The sequence below is a fragment of the Vicia villosa genome, linkage group LG4 (assembly GCF_029867415.1).
Source record: "Vicia villosa cultivar HV-30 ecotype Madison, WI linkage group LG4, Vvil1.0, whole genome shotgun sequence".
In the NCBI taxonomy this organism is placed as follows: Eukaryota; Viridiplantae; Streptophyta; class Magnoliopsida; order Fabales; family Fabaceae; genus Vicia; species Vicia villosa.
Genome location: NC_081183.1, coordinates 102,658,110 through 102,668,996, shown reverse-complemented (window position 1 = coordinate 102,668,996; position 10,887 = coordinate 102,658,110). Strand labels below are relative to the sequence as shown.

The following is a 10,887-nucleotide window of genomic DNA, read 5'->3' as shown; positions in this document are numbered from 1 at the left end:
ATCCTTATCTCATTGTTCTTTCATTCATAGTCTTTGGTGTGGTTCAAATCACAAACTCTTCCCATAAAAAACACACAACAATTTTTTTATCAAAAGACTTAATAAATATTAACGAGAATCATACTTCTATGAGCCTTAAGTGATGAAAAAGGGTGAGCGGGTGCACTCCCTACCTCATTTTTATTTCATCCATAGTCTTTGGTATGATTTAAGTTCTAAACTTTAAATTCAAAAGTAGAGAGGTGGTGAGTGTCCTTGCAGTGGGATCTATTTATCATTATCTACAACGAAACACGCAACAAACAATTCTCTTCTCTCTTGCCTTCAGAGCTTTCTTTCCCTTAATCGGACATGTTACTTCCTTTCGATCGTAGATAGGTAATGCATAAGACTCCACTCAACGAGCAGCTATCCTAATGCTAGAATGTGAATGTGACTTTGTCCACTAAAAATAACAAACAAATAAAACAATTTTTAAGCCAAACTACGACGCTCTAATTCCTCAAAAGGGATACGTAGGCATTAGGTCGCGGGGCCTAAGCGGACACAATTTTGTAAAAACTTCCTTTTTTTCCCCGTATTTTCTTTTGCAAGCATTCCTTTAGTATTAAGCTTTAGACTTTTAGTTTTACACCCTTAGATTAGAACTAACTTAAGTGGATCTTGTGGAGTACCACAGACGTGAAGAGTGATAATACCTTCCCCTTGCGTAATCGATTTTCTTACCCGATCTTTGGTCGTAAGACCTTTTCTTATCCTTTCTTTCTTCCAGATTTTCTCGATGTTTTCTCCTCCCTTCGGGAATAAATAAAGTTCGGTGAGGATTTTTTTGCTGCCTACCCTTTCGAACATACAAAAGAGAAAATCATAGACATGCAGAACACAACAACCATGTCAATTCCTAATCCCCAAACCTACAAATCATTATATACTTACCTTCACTACAAAAAATTAGATAGCTCCACTCTATTTGCAGGAACTATTGAAAACTCCCCCAAATAAATTTTTCAAAATCGCCTCATTTTCTTTATAAAAAATAATAAAAAATTATTATTTATGTTTTTTTTGGTCTCCCTCTTAAAAAAGCTGGCACGCACATATCTCTCCTTTTTTTTCTAGTTTCTCTCTCTCACAGTCTCTCTCCCTCTCTCGATCCACCCTCAAATCCGATGCCACCGTTGCGTGTCGGTTCTCCTTCTTTGCAACTCGGTGCGCCACCGGTGTGTATTGTTGCTCCACTGTTGTAGCTCGTTGGGATTCTTCTTATAGCAACACAGATCTATGATATGTTTGTTCCTTCAAGCCATGCCAATCGGGATTTTCTTTGTCCCACGATTTAGGTTAGATATGAATTCCATTCTTACTCATATATCTTTTCTTTGAAATTCTTTTATTTGAATTCGGTTTGGTGTTTAACAATGCCAAAACCCTAGGTTTCTTAATTTCCCTCATGAAGATGGCGGTTCCTCCGTCTCTTTATCCTCCTTTTTCTCAAAGTTGCAGAAACCTTAGGATGAACAACTTCCTTTGCAGATCTGAAACAAACATGTAAGAGGTTTCTCGGGTTATTATGGAGTGTTTCTTGAAGCTTTATTATCAATCTGAGAGTCCTTATACTTGGGATTCTGCTTTGACTCGGTTACTATGAAGAGAGGTAGTTATACGAATTATTTCTAGCTATTCATAAATTAAGTTTTCATGTTTACATCTATAATATTTTGCTGGCTATTTTGATTTTTAGGATGAATAACAAAACCTATTGGATGCTTGAGGGAAGAGTGTTAGTCCAGAAATTCAGTGACACTTGTTCACAACGGGTGCTAGTAAGTCGAATCATATTTGTGTGAAGAAGTGATTTTGAGTTGACCATTGGAATTCTTCTATATTTTTTTTACAGTTGGATAGTGTTGAAACTTGGATGCACGAATCATCCTATTTGTATTAAAGGGTTTATATTGGTCAAGCAATGCAGTCATCAAAATAGTGAGTTTTATATTGGAAAATTTAATTAATGATATCTTAGTATTCTAAACTAACATATATTTTGTGATAGATAATTATTGTAATTGAGACTTTTATAGTGAAAGTGAGATAGTATACTGTTTTTTGAAACTTTAATTTCTAGGTTTTAATAGTGTTTAGTTTGATTTCTATTCTCTAAGTTTGATCACATTGTTTATCTTTTGCTAAATAACCTTTTTAACTATTAAATGTAGCAACAAGATATTCAATGAACGAGGAGATTCAAAGCCATAAGTTATTCCAATTTACAAGAATTTGTGGAGCTTCCTAAACTTGTAAGGGAATGTGATGTCACCCGATTTCTGAATGATAAATGAAATGTTAACTTCACAAGGACAAACAATAGACTTAACAATATCAATTTTAATAGATTATTGGCATTAAGTTGTTTACATTCTTTGTCCAATCAAACTGTTGCAGGATAAGTCAATTTGAGTATTTACAAATTGAAGGAAGGAGAGCATCATTCACTATTATCCTCACAACATGGTAATTACAATTGAATAAAAATCAATACATTCATGTGTCTGTGAAACCAAGCTTCAATTTGTGAGAGACAATATTGATATTCTTTTTATGTTATTTTTTCTATTTTGGTTTTTTAGATGTTTATAAGTGTGTCATAGTGGTACTTGGCTATGAATAGCTACGATGATAAGCCCTTTCAATTAAAATAACTATATAATTTTCACTTACCGAAGAGTTTTTATAAGCTTATAGTTTTATATCTAAGTTAGTTGAGAAGAGTCCTTTTGCCATTGATAAAAAAAGAGAACTTTCATACTAATTAGGTAAGAAACTAAGAAGCTAAAGTTAATGAAAACACAAGTCTGAGAAAAGAGTTAACTATTTTAAATATAAGTAGCTTTCTTCTATAGAGTTAATTAGTGCTAAACAAGACAATTAGTCATGTAAGGTCCACTCTACGTCTATCAATACCAATACAAGTTGCTAGAATAATTATTTTGTTAATGGTTTTCCCTTTTAAATGACTAGATATTTGTGTTTTCTGCAAAGTGATACTATATTTGCTTGTAATCTTCCTAAAGTTGATTCTACTGTTATAGCTCTTTATGTATTTGGCATTGTCAACATGAATCTGTCCTTTCCAATGATAGAAATCTACACAAGAGCAAGGTTCTACAAATGCACACTGAGGTTCAGAGAAGACTCAAATGAGCAAACTTGAGGTAACTTAATTTTATTGCATGTTCATATATTTTCTCTGCTCTTACTTGAGGTAACTTAATTATATTTTCTATGTTCGGAGAAGACTCAAAAGGTTCAATTATATTTTCAGGCCCTGTGTTATATATATTTTCTACTTGATTGGTATGGCTTTGTATGCCCTTTGCAAATCATTACTCTTGATTTGTTGGTGATTTTTGATGAAGCAACATCTGATAAATTGGAGTATGTTCTTAGAGAAAATAGGGAGGCTTCCATGCTATACTAGGTCTCTTCAATAGTTGATTAGTTAATTAGATGTTGAATTAAAAGTTGGACTGTTTTTATCTTTTATTTTATTTTAGTGTATTTGGCTAGTTTTGTCAAAGGTGTGAAATATCTGTGTAAGAAAATTTAGTATTTTATATTTTTTACCAATTTTATAATTAATATAAATATTCTGTCTATTTATAAATTAATAAATTTAAAACTTGAATGCTGTGATTTTTTTTTGCATATCTTAAATATTTTGCGGGGGTTTTGAACCTCCATAAAGTAACCTCCCCAGTTTATTCACCAAGATACCAGCGGTCGCTCTAAACCCCCGCAGATAAATTGTGGGAATCGTATAAGCGGCAGTTTTTAAAACTCCCGCAAAACATTTCGCGGAGGTCGAAAACCCCTGCAAATTGGAAAAATAACCCCCGCTATCCAGGCGCGTTTTTTGTAGTGCTTGGTATTCCTAGCAGAAGCTTTCTTTCCTCTAACAATGGTGTTCTTCTCTCTTCTTCCTCAAGCCCTAGATCTGCACTTCTCTCTTTTTCTTCTCTTTTCACGTTCTGTCAAAAACTGACCTCATTAATCCGTATTTCTTTATTATATTATTATTATTCCCTTTTAATAAATAAATTAAATTAAATTAAATAATTATTTAATCATGTTATTACTAATATTGTTAAATTCTAGTTATTAAGTCTAAATAATATTAACCTTATATTATTTAAATAAATAATTACTAACTAATATTGCTAATTAGTTACTCATAACACCGCCCATCTCTACACTATTCTCACGCACCCCAACACCGTAATTTATATATTTTTAAGGCAACTACTCCACACCAAGGACATCCACAACACATCAAAACGCCCATCAACACATATAAATGCACAATAACATATAATTAAATTATGATAAACAATTTAAATAAAAATCAGGGCGTTACATGATCCAATATACATAACTTGGTATTTATCGAGGAACATTTTCTACTGGTCGTAACATCGTGGTCAACATAAAATGTTGTCTCATTAGACTATTTATGCATGTAATGTATGATTCTTCCTGTCATACCCCAATTTTTTACCCTAAGATTATACATCATTTGCATCTCAATCATTAATCAAGATCACAATCTTGAGATTTCATTTTTCGGTGTTATGTTCACTTCGTCTTTGAGGGGAACTATCAAGCACCTAATTTTGTTTAATTTGTTTTATACTAACCAAAATCCAAAAATATGCATTTTGTTTCCTTTGTTTGTGTTTTGCAGGAAAAAGATCGGGCAAAAATCAAAACAGTGCAAGAAAATGAATTTTTGAAAATTTCACTATGGAAATCGATTTACCCATATAGGAAATCGATTTCCCTGGACGAAATTTGAAAAAAAGAGGGAAGCATGACACCATTTTGGCACCAATCACATTTTCTTTGATCATTTTTGTCATTTTACCAATTTTCCACCTCATCAAAATTAATTCCCTTCATTAAACCCACTTAAACCCCATTTTACCATTTTTACCATTTAAATACCATTTAAACACCAATTAAACACAAGCTAATTAACCAAAAGCAAAAAGACCAAACTACCACTACTCTTGCTCCCATCCTATAAATAGAGGTCTCTACTCCCTCATTTCTCAAGCTTGGAGAGCCAAAAAATTGCTTGCAAATTCATTTCTTACCATTTCCAAAACCCTCACCCAAAGTTCATTTTCATAGAATTAGTGAGATTCACATTGAATCTTACTAGTTTTGAACTAAACCTCCTACATTTCTCTCTTTTCTTTGTTTGTTCATCTCCAATTTTGAAGGATCTACACACTTTGTGTTTGTTCTTGAAGCTACTTCAACATTTGATTCAAGAATTGGTAAATTCCTAAACTCTAAGATGTAGATCTTTGTGGCTTGTGTTCAATGCATCTTTGATGCTATATTGGTCCTATTTGATGGTGATTTGATGGAAAATTTGTGCTCCATTGGATATGTGATCATAAGGTGTTTGTATGTTTGCTTAAATCAAGTTTTATGCTTCCTAATGCTGATTTTTTGAAAACTGCGTGCAGGAAATCGATTTCCCTCTGTAGGAAATCGATTTCCACCTTGTTTTTATGCCAATTTTGAACTCTGCACTCAGGAAATCGATTTCCTACAGAGGTAAATCGATTTCCTTTGAGGCAGAGTGCTTTTTTTTGCCTTTTTTATGCTTGTTTTGCCTTCCTTCTTCCTCCACTTCATTAATATCATTGGATCTAGGATGTTGATAGGTTTGAAATGACCAAATCCATAATATTAGATGAATGATATTAATGATAGTGTGAGTTGATTATCTTTATGCATTTTTATCTTCTTCTTCTCCTTCTTTTTCTTTTGATCGATGAAAGTCTTAATACCTTGAGAATTCTTATGGATTCTTGGTAAAGACTAGATCGCTACATATTTTCTTTTCGTGCGGTATTGCTTTCGGAGAGTGATCTACATATCGCTTCTCTCGCATGCATTAGCACATAAAGTTTTGACCGGCCTCGTTGTATGGTGATTTCTACATAAATCACTTGGCGATCTGCTTAACATAGAACAATATTTCGTGTCCCGAATAAAAAAGATCAAATATGGAAGAGAATTGTATGCGGTTGAATTAAGACTTATGGAGGTTTATCGTGTAGTCGCTATGATTTTATCAAGCTTCTTATAAATGTCCATTGAATTTAAATCCGAGAACATCCTTCACTCACCATCGATCTTTATTACTAACTTTGATAACATACTTGACAAGTTTCAAGATGGTTATCTTTAACATCTAACCATTGACTTTAATTTCCGCATTTTATTATATCGCTCTTTATATTTCTCGCTTTATTGCTTTATTTGATCATTTCATCATATTTACAATCCGCTATTTTCTCTTTGTCCATTTGGACGTTTACATTCCGCTATTTTCTCTTTGTCAATTTGTGTTGCACCCCAATTTTTGACCTCTGAGATCCCATCATTTTCTAAGTGTTATGCTCATTATTGTTATACCCCAAAATTCGCCCGCGTTCTTTTTTTTCAAAAAGAAGTCAACAGACTTCTATCTAAAAATTTGGAGTTTTATACAATCTTGGATTTTTATTTCATAAATATCCTGATTTTATGAATACTCAATTTTTAGAATTTTTTATACAGTATTTTGGTTCGCTGTTAAATTTATTCTTACATAAACGCCAAATACTGTTTATCACTTCATACACTGTTTATTTGAGATTTATTTTCACATAAATAATGCTGACGCAGTTGGTACAGAATTAAAATTTGCAGGCGCGGAGTCCGGGTTTCAGATTGTACTGGTAACAATTAAATTATTATTGGTTTTATTTCCCACTAATTTTTATTTTTATACTATATTATTCTTTCAAAATCTCTTTCTTTCTTTTCAAATATCTTCCTTTATTTTCAAATCTCTTTCTTTCAAATCAAATCCTAGCTTTATTCTACACCCCTTTTCTTTTCAAAACCTACCATACTTTTTTTCAAATCCTACTACTATTGAAAACGGTAACACTCCATTCCCAACGTCTCTATCTCTCTCTTTTCACTCTATAAATACTCCTCATTTTTTCCATAAATTCTCACATCAAATTTCACTCATCTCCCAAATTTCTATCACACTATCTCATAATTATTTTCTCTTCTTCCCCGGCAAAAATGGCAAAGTGGATGGATACACTTTTTCTTATAGTTGTCACTATTTTTACGGTGATCATGTCCTTCTTCTGTCTGCATAGTCCTGAAAAATGCGGACCGGCGATGGTTACACTTCCGATCATCTATTTTCTGTTGTTCATAGCATGGATTATTAATCGTCATATGTAAAGTTTGTCGTATTTTCTGTTTTTTTAGAATGTATCGTTCTTTATGTTTACCGTACTGTTCGCTACGTTTTGTTTAGGTAATATTTGTACTGTCAGTATTAAGTATTACACTATCTATTATACCGTCGTTTAACTAGTAAGATAATATTATGTGTGTTTATTGCTAGTTAAATATTTATTTTTCTATGCATTAAATCCCTTTCAATCTTATTATTGACGGTAATTTTGTTCGCGTACAGTGTATTTTAGTTATTTATTATATTTGTGTTTTTCTAACAAATCATGTAAATAATTTCTCACCATTAACACAACAAAAAAACAAAAAGAAAAAATTGACTTTAACTGTTAAGTTTTCACTTTAACTGTTACGTTAATACCCGGACAGCTAGTTACCAGTCAAACCCGCTATCAGCGCAATTCTCCGTGTTTGTACCATCAGTCAAATCAATTTTTCGCACTTCAAATTTCCAAGATTTTGTTCTAGAAGTCTTCTGATAATCACGTGATCAACAGAGACTCAACACTGCACAAAAATCAGGTACGCCTAACTGTCTCCTACATAAACAGTCCCTAACTAGGTTTTTTTGTTTTTTTTTCTTCAGGAGAACGAGTTTTTGAGACCTCAAATGGATTTCATGGATCTCCATATGTCTCAAAGTACCACCAGACAAATTTTCAAACTTCGATTCGCTCGGACGCACAGTCAACAGCTCAAACAGTCAGCAGACGACCAGTTTGACCAAAAAGTCAACAGACAGTCAAAAATGCAATTTTTTGTCAACATTCATATTTTGTCAAAATATTCATCATGTGATCAATGGTTGATCATAATTCATCAAGAAAAGTTCATAAATCGACAAAACTCAAAATTGCAAAATTAGAGTTTTTACCTAAAAGTCAACTGAACTTTGACCGACCATAACTCTCTCATAATTTATCAGAAAAATTCCAACCAAAGCTCATTCTCAAGGAAATTCAATTCTCTATAACTTTGATGTTGGGACCAAGGTCAAGAAATGCTTCCGCCTAAGAGATATAAGCCAAAACATTACAGGTCATTTTCAAAGTCAACAAAAAGCAGTTTTTTGTCAAAGCCCATATCATCAAGTTAACTTCTCCAAATGCAAAAACACTTCCAAAGTGGCTTGTAGAGGACATCTTGGGCTTTCTAAAAAGTACAATAACACTTTCATAGGATCAAAATTGAGGTATATATGCCTTGATGAAGTTGACCTTTTTTGGGAAAATGCATAAAACAAGTAATGACCAAAACTTGATTCTTTTTCAAAAAGGCCAATTCTTTTGTGATTCAATCTTGATTCCCATATGTCTAAAGGGCATCCACGACCTATCCATGATTCATGACACTTTTATTTCATTTTAATTAAATTTTATTCATTTAAAGTTTAATTAAAGTGAGATAATTCAAAGATATTATCCAAGATGCTCATGTGGTACAAGCAATGACCATTCAAGATGCTTAAATATATTATTGCAAGATTGAAGAGAATAATACTTGAGTGTTTTAACCATGGTTAAGAAATGCACTCATTGAAAATATTCCATTATCATATTTTTTTCCACAAAATCAATCATGAGAATTCCAACTTGCAAGGCTTCCATATCAAATCATTTGCCTATAAATAGAACTTCATTTTCTTCATTCAAGAAGAGGAAAAAAAGGGGGAGGAACACAAAGAACAACAACAAACACCAAAGCCATAGCATAAGTTTTATATTTTCCAAAAGTTTCAATAAACTTGGAAAAGTAAAGGCTCATTCAAATAGCCACCTTCAATCAATTTCAATCACTCTATTCCACTCTTGGGACATCATAGAGTAAGTACAATGTAATTTTTAATATGTAGTAGTGTTAGGAGTTCATGAATTAAAAACTCCATATTTATGCATATTTTCAATTTCTCAAAAAAAATGTTTTAATTTTAGATTTAAGTTGATAAAATGTTTATTTATTTTTTAACATAAAAATATTTTATTTCTTTTCATAATTAATTTATTTTGCTTAATTAATTAGTAATTATGTAAATATTGCTTTTTTTAATTATTTTCAACCAATCAAAAAACTCCAAAAATATTTTCCTTTTAGAATTAGGTTTATATTTTTTATAATCTAATTTTTGACATATAAAATAATATTTTTCTTGTTAAAGTTTAATTATTTGTATAATTATTTGTTTAATTAGCTTGTTAATTAACTTAAAATCAATTCCAAAAAAATCACAAAAAGAATGAATTAAGTTTAATTTGTTTTATATTTATTTTTGTATATTATTTGATATTATTTCTTATCTTTTTCCTTTGTCCCGAATCAGAATAAAAGATCAAATATGGCAGAGATTGTATGCAGTTGATTTAAGACTTTTGGAAATTTATCGTGTAGTCGCTATGATTCTATCAAGCTTCTGATAAATTTTCATTAACTTTAAATCCGAGATCATCATTCACTCACCATCGATCTTCACTAACATCGTGGATATACTTGACTAGCTTCAAGATGATTCGCGTGCTAACATACTACCAATTAACTTTAAATTCCGCATTTTATTATATTGTTCTTTATATTTCTTGCTTTATACTTTATTTTATCATTCATCATATTTATGTTTATGCTATTTTTTCTTTGTCCATTTGGACATATTATTTATATTTCTGCTATTTTTTTCTTTGTCCATTTGGACATATTATTTATATTTCTGCTATTTTTTCTTTGTCCATTTGGACATATTATTTATATTTCTTCTATTTTTTCTTTGTTCATTTGGACGTATTATTTATGTTTCTGTTATTTTCTCTTTGTCCACTTGGACGCATTATTTATGTTTCTGTTATTTTCTCTTTGTCCACTTGGACGCATTATTTATGTTTCTGTTATTTTCTCTTTGTCCACTTGGACGCATTATTTATGTTTCTGCTATTTTCTCCTTGTCCACTTGGACGCATTATTTATGTTTCTGTTATTTTCTCCTTGTCCACTTGGACATATTATTTATGTTTCTGTTATTTTCTCTTTGTCCATTTGGACATATTATTTATGTTTCCGCTATTTTTTCTTTGTCCATTTGGACATATTATTTATGCTTCCGCTATTTTTTCTTTGTCCATTTGGACGCATTGTTTATGTTTCCGTCATCTTCCTTTTGTCCACTTGGACCATATTTTTACCTTTAAGCTAAAACATTACTCCCTCCGTTCCTTTTTAAGTGTCGTTTTAGCAAAAAGCTCTTCAACCAAGATAGTGGATTATTAGAGTTACTTTTCCTAATATACCCTTATTTATTTTTCTCTTTCCAAATAAATTCAATCATAAACTCTCTTTTTCCAATAACTAATTGAAAATTTTGAGGTGGAGTTAATGAGAAAATAAGGGTATAAATGACAAATTATAACATTAAATTATAAAACGACACTTAAATAGGAACAAAAAAATTCTTCTAAAACGACACTTAAAAAGGAACGGAGGGAGTAATAATCAAGATAAAACTTAAAAAAAAAAAAGCACTTTGCACACTTGCACCTCTATGGTTTTCCCTCTTATTACTTTTTT

At 31.5% G+C, this 10,887-nt stretch overlaps 1 long non-coding RNA gene across 6 annotated transcripts; it reads left to right on the top strand.

Annotated features, from left to right (window-relative positions):
• Positions 1 to 1,082: 1,082 nt before the first annotated feature.
• On the top strand, positions 1,083 to 3,688 carry LOC131599403 (uncharacterized). Of its 6 annotated transcripts, none has more exons than XR_009282747.1 (7): positions 1,083 to 1,340; positions 1,534 to 1,654; positions 1,742 to 1,983; positions 2,217 to 2,297; positions 2,443 to 2,511; positions 3,141 to 3,212; positions 3,323 to 3,688. It is a non-coding gene; the product is annotated as an uncharacterized LOC131599403 (long non-coding RNA). The 6 variants fall into 6 exon arrangements; XR_009282749.1 differs by having other exon boundaries at positions 1,504 to 1,654; XR_009282748.1 differs by having other exon boundaries at positions 1,498 to 1,654.
• The last annotated feature ends 7,199 nt before the right edge of the window (positions 3,689 to 10,887 follow it).